The following is a 17969-nucleotide window of genomic DNA, read 5'->3' on the forward strand; positions in this document are numbered from 1 at the left end:
AAGTCCAAGGTCCTAAACTAAAGTTCTCTTCAGTCGTTTACTCGTGTCCGACTCTTTGTGACCCCATGGACTGCAGCATGCCAGGCTTTCCTGTCCATCACCACCTCCCAGAGCTTGCTCAGACCTATGTCCATCGAGTCGATGATGCCATCCAACCATCTCATCCTGTCGTCCCCTTCTCCTCCTGACCTCAATCTTTCCCAGCATCAGGGTCTTTTCCAATGAGGCTGCTGAAGCTGAAACTCCAGTACTTTGGCCACCTGATGTGAAAAACAAACTAAAGTATATATCACTGTAAAACTTTAGAACAAAAGAATATCCTAAATGCTCCTCAATTTTTCTCTTCAATTACCAGTTGTATTTTTTTACTTGCAATTCTGTTATCCTTTTGATAACAGCAGTCCTTTACTTTTTACCCTTGACTTGGAATTATTAGCTCACTAAAAAAATTTTTGAATTTCATTTTATAAGAATCTATGAATATATATATTTTCTCTGTATTTTTTAATCTATGTCCTGTCAGTTTTTATATGTCTTAACTTCTCTTTTCCTATGGTATATTTCCTTTAACTTATGTATTATGTAGCTTCTCATTTTTAATATTCCAATAGGAGTTGATTCTTAGAAGCCTCTTTATTATTAATTTCTAATTTAATCATACTGTAAACAGATAATACACATTAAATTATATTAAAAATATGGGACTATGAATGCCATTGGACTTCTTCGTAGGAACATAAGGGAGCTAAGAAAATGGAGCAATTACCTTCAAAATTCTGAGGGAAAATAATTTAGACACTACCCAGATTATAAATCAATGTAGTGTTTGTCACTCAGTTGTGTCCGACTCTTTGCGACCCCACGGACTGCAGCGCACCAAGCTCCTCTGTCCATTGAATTCTCCAGGCAAAAATACTGGAGCAGGTTGCCATTTCCATCTCCATGGGATCTTCCCGACCCAAGGATCAAACCCTGGTCTCCTGAAATGTGGGTGGATTCTTTACCATCTGAGCCACCAGGGGATCAATGTGAGCACTGAGAAAAGAAATGTTTTAACATGTCAAGTCTCAAAAATTCAATTCCTGCTCACTTACCCTTTCTCAGGAAGTTACTAGAGGAGATGTTCCAATTAAGCCGGGAGGCAAATCAAGGAATGGAAAACCCATTGCAGGAGAGTGGGGAAGGGAACCCTGAGGACGATGGTGGGTGGATTTCTAGCATACAGCCAAGGATCTGTTTAGAGAGCAATGGGTCCCCGATAGAATCAGGAAGATGGAGGCGCCAAGAGGCTGCAAGAGAACAATAGAATATATAGAGTATTTGATGGGTTTGATAACGTGGAAAATTAACGCAGGTTTACGTAATTTAATAGAGCTGTTATAGGGTGTGAGAAAACAGTCAAATGAGAAGAGCAAATGCATCAATAGTGTCTACTCTTTTCCAGGCACTGTTCCAATTATTTTACATATGTGAACTAAGTAAATAGAAAAACAGGCAATTATTAACTTCAGGAAAAGCTAAAATCTTTGTTAAAAAAAAAAAAGAAAGTGTCATAATTGTGCATCACTAGGCTCAGCAGTGGGCAGTGTATATAATTATAGCAATAAAGCCATTTAAGGACTTCCCTGATGGTCCAGTGGGTAAGAATCCACATGCTCTGGGGCGACCAAGCCCACGTGCCACAGCTACTGAGCCCTCAGGCTGCAGCTGCTGAACCCCGTGAGCCTAGAGCCCAGGCTCCATGGCAAGAGCAGCCACTGCAGAGAAGCCCGCACACCGCAGCAAAGACTAGCCTTCACTCACCAAAGCTAGAAAAAAGCAACAGCGGCATTGAAGACCCAGCACAGCCAAAGATAAAAATAAATAAAATTTTAAAGAATAAATAAAGCCACCTCACATAAATTTGGATTTTTTAAATGCGATATGACTATTTTGAGAGAATAAACTAGAAAAGGTTAAAAAAAAACACAATTTCTCACTTATTACCATTAGAGAAAATCCATAAAATATTCCCAAAATTTACTCCTGTATGACCCCAGCAGCAGCATGACCCCATCTTCAGTTATCTAATTACATCTGCAGTAATTTCATTCCCAAATAAGGTCACATTCTGAGTCGCCAGGGACTAGAATTTAAATATTAATATATCTTTGGGGAAGGGAACACAATTCAATGAGGGCTTCCCCAGTGGCTCAGTGGTAAAGAATCTGCCTGCAATGCAGGATCCATGGGAGATACAGGTGAGTTGGGAAGATCCCCTGGAGGAGGAAATGGCAACCCACTCCAGTGTTCTTGCAAGGAACATCCCATGGACAGACGAGCCTGGCGGGCTACAGTCCATGGGGTCACAAAGAGGTGGACGTGACTGAAGTGACTTAGCACTCATGTGCACACAATTCAAGGCATAATTGTCTCCCAGAAAAGGGATAATCATCAGAATAGTGGTGGGTGTCTTGTGAGTAACACCAAATGCTACAGAACCAGGGAGTACGTCCTAAATACTGAAGTTAAGCCTCTTGTAATCCTAACTTACCCGACTAGGAAATGTGTATTTTCACACATTCAAGGGCTCTTAAAATATGTCTACCTTATGGGATGTAAAGAAGAATGTGTTGGTTTTGCCATACATCAACATGAATCCGCCACAGGCATCCAGGATGGTAGCCATGCCACACAGAAGGGAACCTGAATCACCCTAATAAGGATGGTTATGATTTTATTAATAATTAAAATGCTTAGAGGAACTTCCCTGGTAGTCCAGTGGTTGAGACTTCATCTTCCAAGGCAGGGGGTCTGAGTTCAATTCCTGGTCAGGGAGTTCAGATCCCACGTCTCACAGCCAGGGAACCAAAATGTAAGACAGAAGTGATGTTGTAACAGTCAATAAAGACTATTTAAAATGCTTAATAGAATATTTGATCAGCTGGAGCTCTTGGGACAAAAGATGAAGAAAAAGTATGAATATAAAGGAGATTTTGCAATAAGGAAAAAAAAAAAAAAAAAAGAATGGTAACCAGAAGCTTTACAGAAAAAGAAAGAAGACACAAAAGCTATACAAGAAAGAAAATAAAATCATAGTGTATTATCTGGTTCTAGAGCAAACTTCAAATTGCCATAATACTGAAAACTTTACTAAAAAATTAAACTCATATTGTGATATAAATCTGTCAAGAAAATTAACAAATATATGAAAGAATTAAACCCTACTTAATTTTACCTATATAACAACAAATGCTAAGTGTGTCAAGCCAAAAAAAGCAATATAAGAAATTATATTTAGAAATATGGAGATAACTACCAAAAGAAACAGTTCAAAGAGTTAAAAAGGATGGCTCCTAAGAAGCAGGACAGAGGTGGGGCAAGCAGGTGATGGCTGCTCTTTTCATTACAAAAATGTTTTATTCTATTTAATTTTTAAAGCCCTGTGTCCTATTCAAATTACTAGAAAAGGTCCGGGCAATTCACAGACAACTACACAGTCAGTAAGTATAGGCAGTACTGGGATTTGGGGAATACTTTCTTGCTTAAGCCTGACTCTTCTCAATATACCTTGCTGCCCATGATAATAGACTCTGTGACTTACCCTCAGGACACAGAGGTGAATAAAACTGTGCCTGCCCTAAAGCGCCTCCCAGTCTGAATGGGAGGATGGAAACAAGATATTAAAAAGTGACGCATGCGTGTGTGCTCAGTCATGTCCGACTCTTTGTGACCCTATGGAGTGTAGCCTGCCAGGCTCCTCTGTCCATGGGATTTTCCAAGCAAAAATACTGGAGTGGGTTGCCATTTCCTTCTCCAGGGGATCTTCCCAACCCAGGAATCAAACCTGCATCTCACAACTCTGGCATTGCAGGCAGATTTTTTACCACTGAGCCACTGGGGAAGCCCAAAAGTGATGCAAGAAAGACCAAATGAGAGATGTGTATAAAGCACTAGAATTTGATAGGGAAAGAACCTTGAATATGGCTTTGAAGGCTACATGATCTTACCAGGACCTATTGTCCAGGGTGGGTGGGCAGTTCTGCAAAACCAAGAAAATAAATTCCAGTCTCCTAAGATTATTTACCCCCAAAAGGTCCTTTGGAGATTGGTACAGGTAATTCTGCAGTTTCAGCTTCTTGGTAAATAGAAAGATGAATAGTCCATAGCCTGGAGCACAGTGGAATCCGAGGTGTAAGCTATAGCCTAGACTTAACAGTGCCCTGAGATTTCCCATATTGGATGTGAAGACACACTGGTAATGAACATGTCATGAAACAGATGGAGGTGAGTTTTCTGAGCCAGGCTGCTCCCACGCTGGGCTGAAGGAGGACAGGTCTGCTCTCCCGGGAGCAAGTTAGCAAGAAGAAGGGATGGAGCCACAAACCCACGGCACATAAATTCAGAAGGACAAGCAAAGGCTGGCAGAATGATGGATAATTCTCTGCATTCAAGGTGCATATTCTGAACCCAAAAAGCAACCATTACGGTAGAGGAAAAAAAAAAAAGGGCAGTCGGGGGAGGGTGGCGCGGAGGGGAGGAGGGAGAATATGAAACTCTGGGGCAGAACGAGAACAAATAGAAACAGGTCAATGAAAGAGTATTGATATAATCCAGTAGACCAAGAACTAAGATGGCAGATAGATTTATCCCATCCCAAAGTTTACCAAGTGGTCCGCTTTTCCTGGAACAAAGGCTTGAGAAGGATTTTAAAGGTGGAAAGAGATCTGTGATGGATCAGCGATACCTGTAGCTGGCAGCAAAGGAGGAAGAGATGGCCCATTGCTTTATATTCCCCATCCTGGTTTTAAAGATTCTCAGCAGATGGATTCACTCCTTTCCAGGGATCAGCATTCTAAAGTCTTAGGAAGCGTGAATGTTAAGACACAGGAAACAAAGGACTCTTGAATTTCTTTTCACAAGGCCACGGTGTGTTACCTTCACAAAATGAAGAAATCTAACGCAAGTGAGAGTTTTCATTTAAAAACAAAACTAAGGAACCTCATTGTTACCATTCCGGCTAATTTCCCTCAAGTCTTTTCAAATTTATTTATTTTTAATTGGAGGATAATTACAATATTGCGTTGGTTTCTGCCATACATCAACATGAATCAGTCATAGGCATACATATGTCCCCTCCCTCCTGAACCTCCCCCCTCACTCCATTCAGTTTTACATAGATGAATACACTCAAACATGGGATTACTTTGGATGAGAAAATTGTAGAGCACAGGGTGTTTGTTTCATAGTTTGGATTTAGTAAGTCTCACTCCACTTGAGGATTTTTCTTTTATTTGTATCCCATCAAATTCATAAAGACCTACTGAAGCTAAAGCTTTATGTTGACAGGACCAATCTATTAAAAGTGCCCACGAGGAGACTGAACTGCCCTCTAACTCAGAACTTTGGGCCAATTAAACACTTCTTTATAGACAAAATGGATACTTTTCAACCAAAATTCCCTGAGAAATAAGCTCTGGAACCAACCCTTCCCTATACCTCCCCCTCCAGAGCACACACACACACACATACACACATACACACACACACACACACACACACACATATACACACACACATACACACACACACATACACACACATACACACACATACACACATACACACACACACACACTGCAAACTGTTACAAACTGACAAATCATTAAAATCAGTTTATGGTTAATTGGGAGATTTGATAATTTACTAAAATTATCCTTCAGCAAATTGATCAACTATCAAGTTGGGTTTCAGTGAATGGATTTTTCATCGAGTTGAACTAGAATACCCTTTCGACATTTTGGAATTTAGGGAGGATGTGACCATTTTGCAGAAGGAGCCAGGAGGCTTCTAAACACCTAAACTCTCGTCCCATTTAGAAATGAAAAGCTAAAGAAGCCTGTTGGCTTGAAATGGGATGGTCCCAGCCAACATCTTCTGATGGATAAGGACACTGAGGACCCCAAAAAAGACATTCACTCTGGGGATTAGAGCAGAGAAGACTGGACTTAGTGTCCTGACTTGGTGGCTCAGTTGGTAAAGAATCTGCCTGCAGTGAAGGAGACATGGGTTCAACCCCTGGGTCAGGAAGATCCCCTGGAGAAAGGCATGGCAACCCACCCCAGTATTCTTGCCTGGAGAATTCCATGGACAGAGGAGCCTGGCAGGCTACAGTCCATGGGGTCACAAAGAATCCGACATGACTGAGAGACTCACACACACACAGTGTCCTGAGCAGAGCCCAGAGAGGGGAGATGAGAGTCAGGGCTGATTCTGGGGACCTTGATAAGGAGCTATGGACTTTCTGAGAAGTATGGAGAATCTCATGCTTAATATATTTGCCAAAGTAAGGAAATGTGTCTGCACCCCAGCTGGTGACACAAGCCAGACTCTTCCCATGAAGAATGGAGCCTACATGAAGGGTTGTCCTGCAGGACATGCTGTGAGTGCTAGATGAACAGATAACAGATGCCCATTGGGTGTCTACTGTTTTGCTTTGGAAACACAAATAGAAATGATAACTCACTCCCCACACTTTGTTTTTATTGAAGAGAGAAGATGAGACAGGTGAAATAAAGAATACAATGAGATCCTTGGTATTCGGGAAAAAATGACTTGGTAGCAGAATGATAATACCCCTGCTGATACCTGTCAAAGTTTATTTAGTCCTTTGTAAACAGCCTTCACAATTGTCATCACATCTATTTGCACTGTACCACCTGCCCTATGATTTACTTAATATATATTTTGAAAAGTGAAAAGCATTAGTCGCTCAGTCGTGTCTGACTCTTTGTAACCCCGTGGAGTGTAGCCTGCCAGGCTCCTCTGTCCATGGAATTCTCCAGGCAAGAATACTAGAGCGGGTTGCCATTCCCTTCTTCAATAACTGAGATATATCATTTGTATCTCTTTGCTTCAAATTCATTTCCAATGGAAAATTGCCTAAATTGGTCAATAGAATCAATTTAGTTATTACATGTTTTTTCATCCAATGATCTCAATTTACTTAGAAATTCTGAGGGGGAAGAAAAGGCAAATGATGTCTGGAATGATAAGCTGGCAATGAGAAAGTACAGTTAGAGATGGTATATCTAATCATATACCTATAGACAAGTACTGTCTGTAAGAAAGCTTTAAAAGATATGTTTTACTGTTGTAATCATTTCTTTCTTTTTTTTTCTTAACATGTATTTTAATTGGCTCACATTTTTTTTTTCCATTTACAATCTTCTTATAAAAGAAATTCTATACTACGGGTTTACTGTAGTGGTTACTATTTCTCTAATACGTTAAATGTAAAATGTCCATTTATGTAGCACCGAAAATCTTCTCACTCCATGATAGCTGGCTGGGCAGGGATCCCCAAGTGCCTTGCAGCCATTTCTGTCCCAGTTAGGACAGAGGGAAAGGGGGTGCAGAGGGGATGCGGGAGTTTTTTCTCAAGCTCTGACCACCCCACTCCGGCGCCCCCTCCAGAGTCTGTCAGCACACGCCATCACAGAGCTAGTTCCCTGTGATGGGTCCTGTGATGGGTTGGTCCAGAACCACCACCCAAGAGCAGAAGGATTGGTCTCACCCCTCCAGTGGCTTCCTAGACACTTCCTCCTTGTTGCTCAGAACTCACCTCTGGGAAGACAATGATCTGAGGAGATGAAGCCAGAAGTCCTCTGTGTCCCAGCTGGACAGGGAAGGAGCAGAGAGGGGACCCCTTGATCCTTTGAGGTCTTTCCCCACGCCATGCTGCCTCACACTCAGATGCCATCATAGGTGTAGGACATCATACTGGGCGATATTAGTGGCAGCCTCTGGGGTGGATTGTAGGGTTCTTCATTTGGGTTCTCCCAGAACCAAGACCGGGCTTCCCTGGTGGCTCAGTGGTAAAGGATCTGCCTGCCAATGCAGGAGATGCAGGAGACGCGGGTTCCACCCCTGGGTCAGGAATATCCACTGGAGGAACTGGCGACCCACTCCAGTATGCTTGCCGGGGAAATCCCATGGACAGGGGAGCCTGGCGGGGTACAGTCCATGGGGCCACAGAGCCAGACACTACTTAGTGACTAAAGAGCAACAGAGCCAAGACGGGAAGCAAGGATTTCAGATGATAAAGTGCACACTTGGCCACAGCCTCACAGCTCATCTAGGCTGGTCTGGAAACTATGTGTTTCCATGCCCTCATGCTGCGTGGCTGTTCCCTAGAGTTCCCAGAGCACATTTCTCACAATAACTTTGCAAACCGTTACAGGAGGGACAAACGTGAGTTCTATTCAGCTGCTCATACTTTACTGTGGAATGGCTTTGAATCCATCTTGAAGATCACTATCCCCATACAGGTATATGTACAGGTATATAGCAGGGCTGGAAGAGGAGGGAGCAGGAGGTGGGAGGAGGAGAGAGAACCAAGGGAAAGGGCACAAGGAAGGTGTCAACACACAGGGACTCTCTGAAGGGGACTGGGGTTGAGACCACCTACCGCCTCCACCCTTCTTTCTCTGATGTCCAAAAAAACACATATTGACCATTTACAGTGTGCTAAACCCTGTGTGAAGGGCCCAACTGTGTGGTAGGAGATAAGGGGAAAATTTAAGTTCAGAACATCTCAGACTCAAGCAGTTGATAAAGACAAGCATTATGAATTAGCAAATTCACCAATTTTCTACAACAGCTCAAGAACTTTCATAAATAAGAAAGATCAACCTGACCAAGTCCCATGCTCTCATACTAAGGGTCCTGAGGTATATTTCTAGAAGGAATCCTATTTCCTTCCAGTACGTGAACACAAGCATTTCATAGCTCTGGTTTGAAGCTAAAGGGTATTTTTTTTCCCTATATATATGCTTTAAAAGAAATAACAGATCATTTTCCACTGGTGCACAGACATCTGAAGAAAGGAAAAAGTCAGGAAGACATTCTTAACTGGAGACAAAAGCAAGTGGTCCCATCCCCCACCCCCATCATTTCCCCATATTTTCTTTCTCTTGCTTTACTTCACCTGGAAATGGAACGGGAAAAGCTCTTTTCTTTTTTTTAAACCATCTTGCCTCTAAAAATGTCATCTCCCTCATTTCATTTTTCTCCCAACTCGCTTTTAGTTCACCACCTGGCTATCAGGAGAAAAAATGGAGATTTCTTGGAGGATTTTGGAAAAGCAGTGGTTCAGTGGGTGAATGATGAGCAGCTCTGGCCAAGGAGCCACTCCAGCCAGGCTCTGCCCTTCAGACTGTGCAAGTGACTCAGTTTTCAGGCCCTCACTTTTCTCATCTATAAAATGATGAAATGAATCTTCACCTTCAGAGTCTGGCAAATCTCCCTTATCCAGACTCTTCTGCATGCCTTGTTTGCAATTGTGAACACAGAACCACTTACAGGGCTTCCACGAAAAGGTGTTGAATGAAAAGCAAGCATGTCAAGCATGTCTTTGAACATGTAATAGGAAGGTCTGATGCCAAAAGGAGAGATTTAAAAGGCTCAGGAAGTAGTGAAGTGCAGACAGTGACTGACCACTGTGTGAGTCTGAACAAAGTTGGCCGCAGTTAGCCTGGCATAACTAGTGATGGTTTCACGGCTATTGTTATTTCTCCCCTTCTCTGAAAATAAGCTCAAATTTGATTGATATTTATAAACACAACCACTCTGAAGGGTGTAAAGTTCATTAGGTCATGGGGTGGTTTCACTTTTGGCATCTGGGGCTCCTTGGGATCCATGGATGGAGGAGGCTACTGAGTCAACTGTTCAGAGCAGACAACCTTTGCTAACTGGGGTGGAGGCTGGGAGCAGGTGAGAGGGGAAAAATCTAAAATAAGCACCGAGGCCTGATATTAGTTTTAAGGCAGGATGGAGAAATGCCAGGGCATGACCTAATTTGACCCTTGTAGGGAGAGAAAGAAGAGATATTGAGAGGGGACTCATGGGTTCTGGTCTCAGACCAGCTTGGGTGCAAATCCTGTCCTGCTGACTAGCAAATCGTGTGACCCCGACTAATGCATTCAACTTTCCACTCTGGTCCTCAATGTTCTCATCTGTTCATTGGGGATGATGATATTCACATCATTATTATTCTCATGGTAACAAAAGTGCTTAAACCACAGTAAGTCACCAATTTCCTTTCTTGACGGTTAACATGGAAGGAAGAAGTGTCCTCATTCCAGAGCAGACACTGTGCCAGGGCTGGGGACTCAGAGGTGCCAGAGCAGATGTTTTAAGAAGTCAAGTCTCCCACCCTAGAGACCCCTCCCCAGCCAGGCCCAGCTAGAAATTCTGTATGCCTAGGGACTCCACTGCAACACTGTCAGTGTTCTTCACTGGCTAAGCTGTGTCTGACTCTTTGTGACCCCACGGACTGCAGCACACCAGGCTTCCCTGTTCTTCACTATCTCCCAGAGTTTCCTCATACTCGTGTCCACTGAGTCGGTGATGCCACCCAACCATCTCATCCTCCGTCGTCTTTTGGCTTCCTCTGTCTCCTTTTGCCGTCAGTCCTTCTGAGCATCAGGGTCTTTTCCCACAAGTCGGCTCTTCGCATGAGGTGGCCAAAGTATCAGAGCTGCCACTCCAGCATTAGTCTTTCCAATGAGTATTCAGGGTTGATTTCCACTGTAACCTGCACTCACCCGATTCAAACACTCAACGATGTTAGGACCCATCAGGGCTGCTTGACAGAAGTCCTCCCATTATTCCCCATAAAATGTCACCCGCCTGTCGGCAAGCGGGCCTTCAGTCCCCACCTGCCTCTGAAGGAGCCAGGAACCAGGTGTCAGACTCTACAGATGCCCCCTCTTTGGGTGAGTTGATTGCTTTTTTCTTTGTTAAATTAGAGGCAATTGGATTCTTCCAGACAGCAGAAAGAATAGATGGAGGGTGAAAGTGAAATCATAAAGGAGGAAGAGAGATGGTAGGTAAACAGGAGAAAGGACCCTCACGATGAATAATGATAAATCATTGTTATATTAATAGGTAATTTCTGGGCCATGTTCTGTGCTAGGCACCTGAAACTCACACACTTCGAACAGAGCTTCCACCCATGATTAAGAATGACCCTTGGTATCAAATGCTCCTAAAGACTCTTTGCTACTTAGTCTTACGGACCAGCATGCATCTTGTAGAAACAAGGCATGCTGGCAGATCGCAGGGTTGAGATGTGTTTTATCTTTGTTTTTTACTGAAGAAGATTCTGTTGGAAAATAAAACCAGCCCTCGTTCTGAAAAAAAAAAAAAAAAAAAAGAATGACCCTTGGTGGTTTCCTCAGCAATCGGGATTCAGCAGCCTAATGACCCGGATCACGGCCCCTTGCTCTTCAGTGGCCACCCCATCTTGGGCACTCGGACCCTCTATCTCTACACCGTGGACCCGCATGACCCTGTGCAGTTCCCAGGTAGTACCACCCCTCTCCAGACAGCCTTAGGGGGGCCCCTGCTCTCTGTTAACAGTAACTTTCATCCTCAACCCTCTGCCTGGTCCTATGTTGCTGCTGCTGCTGCTAAGTTGCTTCAGTCGTGTCTGACTCTGTGCAACCCCATAGACAGCAGCCCACCAGGATCCGCCATCCCTGGGATTCTCCAGGCAAGAATACTGGAGTGGGTTGCCATTTCCTTCTCCAATGCATGAAAGTGAAAAGTCAAAGTGAAGTCGCTCAATCATATCTAACTCCTAGCAACCCCATGGACTGCAGCCTACCAGGCTCCTCTGTCCATGGGATTTTCCAGGAAAGAGTACTGGCGTGGGTCGCCATTGCCTTCTCCACCTGGTCCTATACCTATACCTAAAACCTAAAGGCAATCAGTCCTGAATATTCATTGGAAAGACTGATGCTGAAGCTGAAACTCCAATACTTTGGCCACCCGATGCCAAGAACTGACTCATTGGAAAAGATACTGATGCTGGGAAAGATTGAAGGCGGGAGGAGAAGGGGATGACAGAGGATGAGATGGTTGGATGGTATCACCTACTCCATGGACATGAGTTTGGGCAAGCTCTGGGAGCTGGTGATAAACAGGAAGCCTGGCGTGCTGCAGTCCATGGGGTCGCAAAGATTCAGACACGACTGAGCGACTGAACTGAACTGAACTGATACACAACACGATGTCTTTACCAGGCCAGTATCCTCCTGATTTTCATTTCTCACTCGGAACACCACTTCCTCCAGGAAGCCTTCCATAACACCCCATGATAGGTCTGTGCTCTGCCCCTCACTGGATGTGTCTCACTATTGAGTTGATCTCCACTCTCATTTGACTCCATCAGCAGACAATGAGCTCTTTGAGGTCTGGCTGTTGCCTGGGGTTTGTCTTAGTGTGGGTTCCCTGCAAACAGCCTGAGACCAAGTCTCAGGTGCAGGCAGTGTGTTTCGGAGATGATTCTGGGAAGGAGAAGCACGGGATCGGGGAGGATGGGCTAAAGATTGGGAAAAGCCAGTACCAATACTGGGGTGCATTTCAAGGTCGTTGCTGTGGGAACAGAGGCTCTCCTGGATGGGTTCAGGACTTTTTCCAGATCCATCCCTCTGAAGGACGGAGGAGGGAGTTTTACCCACCTGTTTTTTCCCCCACTGATGCCCTGATAAAGTCATCTTTCTCAGCACCTCCCTATAGCTCCCAAGAAGCTTTCAACCCTTGGGCTGAGCGTGGGCAGCTTTCCTGAACGCAGTCGTAGCCTCCCACTCACGCTCTCGGTGTGGAATCTTCTCTCGTCTCTTTAGATGGGGCCTGTTTCGTCTCCTCTGGCTTCCAGCTTACGCTCCCTCCAGGAGAGAGCTCTTCCTCGCCTTTTTCATCCAGCTCCTGCCCAACACCCTCTCAAACTCTACCTTCTCCAAGAAGCATTCCCAGATCCCTTGGCCCAATATAGTTCTCAAGCTTGGCTGCAAACCAGAATCTCCTGGGAAGCTTTAAAAAAACAGTACTGACTTGGGGCAGGGGGGGTCCCACCACCAGGGATATTGGAGTAATTGATCTAGGAGGAATCCTGGGCAGCAGTACGTTTTAAAAGCTCCTCAGGTGATTTTAATATGCAGCCTGGGCTGATAACAATTTGCACGCCTCTGTTTTAATTGCACGTCCTCTGGATTTCCATGTGCATTGCATCCTGCCATACTGATCGTTCTGTCTTGTAATCTTCTGTTTATTCCTCTGACTTCTCCCTCCTCCCAGGGCTCATCAAGGGCTGCACTCTCATCTCTTTCCCCCTAAACCCCGTGCTCAGCTCACAACAGACGTGTTGAGGCTGCCGTTTCCTAGGCCGGGTAGCTTCTCTCCTCTCCCCACCCCTCCCGATGCCTCATTTTCCAGCCCCCTGAAATGCAGCCCGTGCTTCAGGGCTGCGAGATGCCTGGCTCTCTCAGCTGCATCTTTCTCCAACGTTTCTGCTTCTATCTTTGCTCTCACAGGCACTGACACTCCAGCTCTCCAGCGCCCACAATCATCAGTGTTGACAGCCGCTGCTTTGCCTAAAAGCACTTCACTGGAGTGCTGGGAAATCCCTGGAAATTGCTCCCTGGGACCCACCTCCCCACCCCCAGGCTTCCTGCCCTGTGGAGGAGGAAAGGCCTCTAGGAAGGAGCCGCTGCCGCCCCTCCTCTGGGCAGGAACCCTGCAGATCTCAGAGCTGCAGGTCGCTTGCTCCAAAGAACGTTCAAATCTCTGAGTCCGTCTCTTTCCAAGTCACTGTCACTTTTGTTTCCACATTCTATTTAATCTTCAGGGCAAGGACTGTCATCCCCACTCTACAGATTCATCAGGGTCAGCCGGAGACCCTCCCGTCTCAGCCCAGCCTCTTCCTAGCAGTGTGGCCTTAGGGTCCCTTACCTCCAGGGTTAGAATATGCACAGCAAAGAGTTTCCATCACTGTCACCACGAGCTAAACATGGGGCCCGGGGTGGAGGTGATGTGGCTCTACAGTGTGAGTGTGTGTCTTCTGTGTGCTCAGTCGTGTCTGACTCTGTGACCCCATGGACTGTAGCCTGCCAGGCTCCTCTGTCCATGGAATTTTCCAGGCACAAATACTGGAATGGGTTACCACTTCCTCCTCCAGGGAATCGTCCCGACCCAGGGATTGAACCAGCATCTCTGGTGTCTCCTGCATTGGCAGGCAGTATTTTTTTTTTACCACTGAGCCACATGAGAAGTCCTGAAGCAATGTGGTACAGATGTGTAAGACAGCTCTCCAGGGCTGGGAGGGAAGAAGGGGAACCATGTGAGGAGAGAAGGAGCAGAAACTGTCCACCCGCTGTCCTTGTGATCCAGCCTTGGGGGCACCAACGACATGGCAGGTGTCTAATACTCACCCCTTTCCTTCTGGAGCTCCTTCAGGAAAAATGTGTTCCCTGGGGGCCCCTGGCTGCAGTCCCCTAACCTGGCTGATGTCACCTCTGGTTTGTGGCTCATGGTCCCCTTAGCCCTGACTTCCAGCTAACCAGGACACTCCCAAGCCCACGGCCAGACACTCATGGTTTGCGTCCTGCCTGCGTGCTCCTCATGGCTCTCATCCCACTCCCCTGGGCCACTCCTGCACTCCCAGATACCCAAGGCCGTGCTCTCCAAATGGTGCTCTCCAGATGGAAGCCCACCCCCCACCTCACTGGTCCCGCTGAGCCCAGCAGAAGGGCACAGGATGCCCCAGTGGCTGGCACCCTCCTTCTGAAGAGAGTCTGCCTCTGTCCCTTCCATCGACCTCCCTGCAAGTCCCCTCCACCCTCCCAGGGAGTGACGGGCCAGGGCCTTTAGACTGATGTGGGGGCTGTTCCTCGGTGGTTCTTTGTTGTTCTTGGTTTTTTAAATCTGTGACCTAAACATCATTTGTTCTCAATTTTGGAAATGCAGCCAAAGTTCGGGTAACAAGAAAAATGCCATTTAAGTTCCCATTGGCTGAGCCATGATTTTTATTGTTCTGAGCACAATGAATCCCCCCACTCGAATTGTGGGACCCTCAACACCTGTCCTTTCTGTGAGCTCTCCCCCAGTCGAGCCTGGTCTGTGCTGTGGAGGGCTGGCCTGTGCTCGCAGGCAACCAGATAACCTTTGTTCAGTGAACAAAGGTATGAGCATCTTAAATAATGCTATTCACTGAGCAATCAGGTACCAGGTCTCACTTACATGAAAGGTGTGGCCTACAGGGGCAGTGGAGTATGAAAATAAATGGATATTACACTATATCCAAAAGTGATATGTAACAATAATAGACACAATTGTTATAACAGGAAAACATCAATTGACCTAGTCCACCTGCTCCAGTTTACATACCGATGTATTCAGTCTTCACGATGAATGAGAGGGGTATCACCATGTTCCCATCTTACAGATGAAGAAAGTGAGGCACACCAGGCTGCAGTGTGAGCTAAGGATTCTAGACATTATAAAAACCAAGACTTAAGGTTTCTAAGAGAAGTTCAGATATGGGCGAGATGGCCTTTCTTGAAAATGTGCAGAATGGTTTTCCTGGAAGAGGTGCTATGACACGTGAGCCTTAAAGAGTGTGACTCCCATTGGTGGACGTGGGAAAGAAAGACGGGCCAGGTGGACCAGCGAAAAGCCAGGTGTCCTGCTATCGAAGGAAGGACAGCAGATGGCACGTGCTCCGGAACCAGCCAGGAATTCTGTACTGACCAGATGTGAGGGGTATATGATCTAAAAGGGATTTGGAGCTTGGCGTCCATATGCAAGCAGCCACTAACGATGCAGAGTGACCAGACCAGAGGTTAATCTGACAGGGTGCGTCTTCTGAACTGACAGTGACTGGACAAGGCAAACTCAGGGCCAGCTCACTGAATAGCAAGAGTTGAAAGAAAATCACTGTTATAACTGCACTCTGCAGAACAGACCAAGAAAACAGATGTCACTGTGATAACTGCGCCTTGCACATTGGACCAAGCTCTCTGAGAGAGCACACGGGTAATACCCAATTGCCTCTCCCAGAAAACATCACCTGGTCACGAGTAGCAGGAGGTTCATTCTGAACAACTGAGTGAATAGGGGAATGAACAAACCAGGAAGTGACCTCTTCCTTCCCAGCACTGCTGGAGGGATAAAGAAGGGGTGAGAGTCCTTGTCAGAGAAGCATGGATGGTTGGAAAGATGCTTGGTTGTGCACAGAAATGGGGAGAAGAGATGTACTTGAGTGTGAGCTCTCTTCTCTCTCTCGGCAAATGTCATTTAATCACGCAGTCATCACCTAATTGTGTCCGACTCTTTGCCACCCATGGACTGTAGCCCGCCAGGCTCCTCTGGCCATGGGATTTTCCAGGCAAGAATACTGGAGTACGAGTAGTCATTTCCTTCTCCGGGGCATCTTCCCAACCCAGGGATGGAACCTGCCTCTCCTGCATTGCAGGCGGATTCTTTACCCCTGAGCCACCAGGGAAGCCCCTCTGGGCCATAGTTTCCCCATCTATCCAGCTGTTGGTAGCAGAAGGATTGCACCAGATGACCTCCAAGGTCCCTCTTGGTTCTGCTATTCTGGGATTTGAAGAGAACCCAATGCCCTGCTCTCCACCCCTGCTGCTACATTTTGATGCTCAGTGGGGCAGGAAGAGTGAAGACTCCACGGCAGCCAGCACCCCACAGGTCAGCACCTGTCCCCAGAGGCAGCCAGGCCTGGTTATTCCGGGCCGACTTCACGGCCCCAGCCTCCCTCCCTTCTCCTGTCCCAGGCTTTTATGAAAGCCCCTAAAGAGCCCGTGCTCTTACGTATTTTAGAAATCTCATCTAATAGGGGCTCATGGAGTATAAATTAACCCCGAGGAGCAGAACTGCATTAATCCCTGTGGTGATTATGCATTAGCCAAAGAAATTTCTTTGCCTATTTTAAGCAGCTGAACCCAGACTGTCTGGGGTGCTTTTTGTCTCTGTTGCCAGCCATTCATTCATTTAGAACATCTCACTTTATAATACATCCCCTTCACTCCTCATCCACCCACCCACCCACCCTTCCCAGCTGTGGGGGTCGAGGAGGCCACAGTGTGGTGGCAGCCCACCCCCCCGCCCACCTCAGGCCAGTCTGTCTCCGTCCACATGACCTTGGTCAAGATACTTCACTTCCCTGGCTTCTGGCTGCTTGACTTTACCCAGTGACAATAAGGGTAACCTTCCAGGTTGTTTCTGAGTTGAACAATTCACATTTGGGACTTGCCTGGTGGTTCAGTGGTTAAGAATCCACCTTCCAGTGCAGGGGCCAGTGGTTTGATCCCTGGTCCAGAAAGGTTCCATGTGCCGCAGGGCGGCTAAGCCCACATGCCACAGCTATGAAGCCTGCGTGCCCTCGAGCCCGTGCTCCACAACGAGAGAAGCCACCACAACAAGAAACCTGCACGCGGCGACTGGAGAGGAGCCCCCACTCGCCAAAGCTGGAGAGAGCCTGCACGCAGCAGCAAAGGCCCAGCACAGCCAACAAGCAAACAAATGAAACAAGGAATCCACATTCGTAGAGCACTGCAGGCACGGCAGGCCCTCACCCCTCTTACTCCTCTCCCCTCCCTTTCATCATCACCTTGCCTGTGTTAATATGACCAGAGCTGAGGGTGGCTGGTTAAGAAAATCTCGTGGAATGAGAAAGATCCTAAAAAAGTTTCAGCTTCAGGTTCATGCTCCGGGGCTGAAAATAGCCCTAATTAGCATTCTGAAGGCATTAATGAGGTCTTCACAATCAAGTACAGGAAGAATTTTACTGTGCATTCAGCAGAGGTGTGTTGTACCTCGCTGGGGACTTTCTGGGAAAGAAACCAACGTGTGACTACGCACACTGCCTGCTGCCACTTCGAGCTTGAGTCATCCTGGTTTCCAAATTAGAAATTTTCATTGAAGACTGGTCTCGCAAGCAGGCAGGACCTTTCTCCTGAGAAGTTCAGAAACACTGCGGAACTTCTGGGGACAGCATCTTATGAGGAATGGGCTCACCTGGGCCCCCAGTCCCTGGGGGAGTGGATCCCATTTCCCACGGCAACCTCAGAGCTCCAGGGGCACAAAGACACCACTTTGTGGCCTGGCCCCCCTTACTTAGCACCTGA

This window comes from Capricornis sumatraensis, chromosome 11 (genome assembly GCF_032405125.1).
Source record: "Capricornis sumatraensis isolate serow.1 chromosome 11, serow.2, whole genome shotgun sequence".
In the NCBI taxonomy this organism is placed as follows: domain Eukaryota; kingdom Metazoa; phylum Chordata; class Mammalia; order Artiodactyla; family Bovidae; genus Capricornis; species Capricornis sumatraensis.